Genomic DNA, 255 nt, shown 5'->3' with positions numbered 1-255 from the left:
TATGACTTTGAGAAGAAGTCGTGCAACTGAGCGGCCGTCACCAAACCCTAGACCTCGTTAACAGAGTAGAATGAGTACATCAAGTGACTCTAAAGACACGCGCGCATCGCCGCAAAAAGAAACCGCACAAGCGCATCTCGTATTGCTGCAAGTGCCAATATGCAATCTGTTGCTGTTCCGCCTGCTGCCGCAGCTGCTCCAACAGCTTCAGGACCCGACACAATGTCCATGCAGCAGTTGCTTGTCTACATCAAT

The sequence above is a fragment of the Plasmopara halstedii genome (assembly GCF_900000015.1).
Source record: "Plasmopara halstedii genome assembly, contig: Scaffold_322, whole genome shotgun sequence".
NCBI classification, from domain to species: Eukaryota; Oomycota; class Peronosporomycetes; order Peronosporales; family Peronosporaceae; genus Plasmopara; species Plasmopara halstedii.
The sequence above is the reverse complement of the archived record's forward strand: the minus strand, read 5'-3'. Positions refer to the sequence as shown.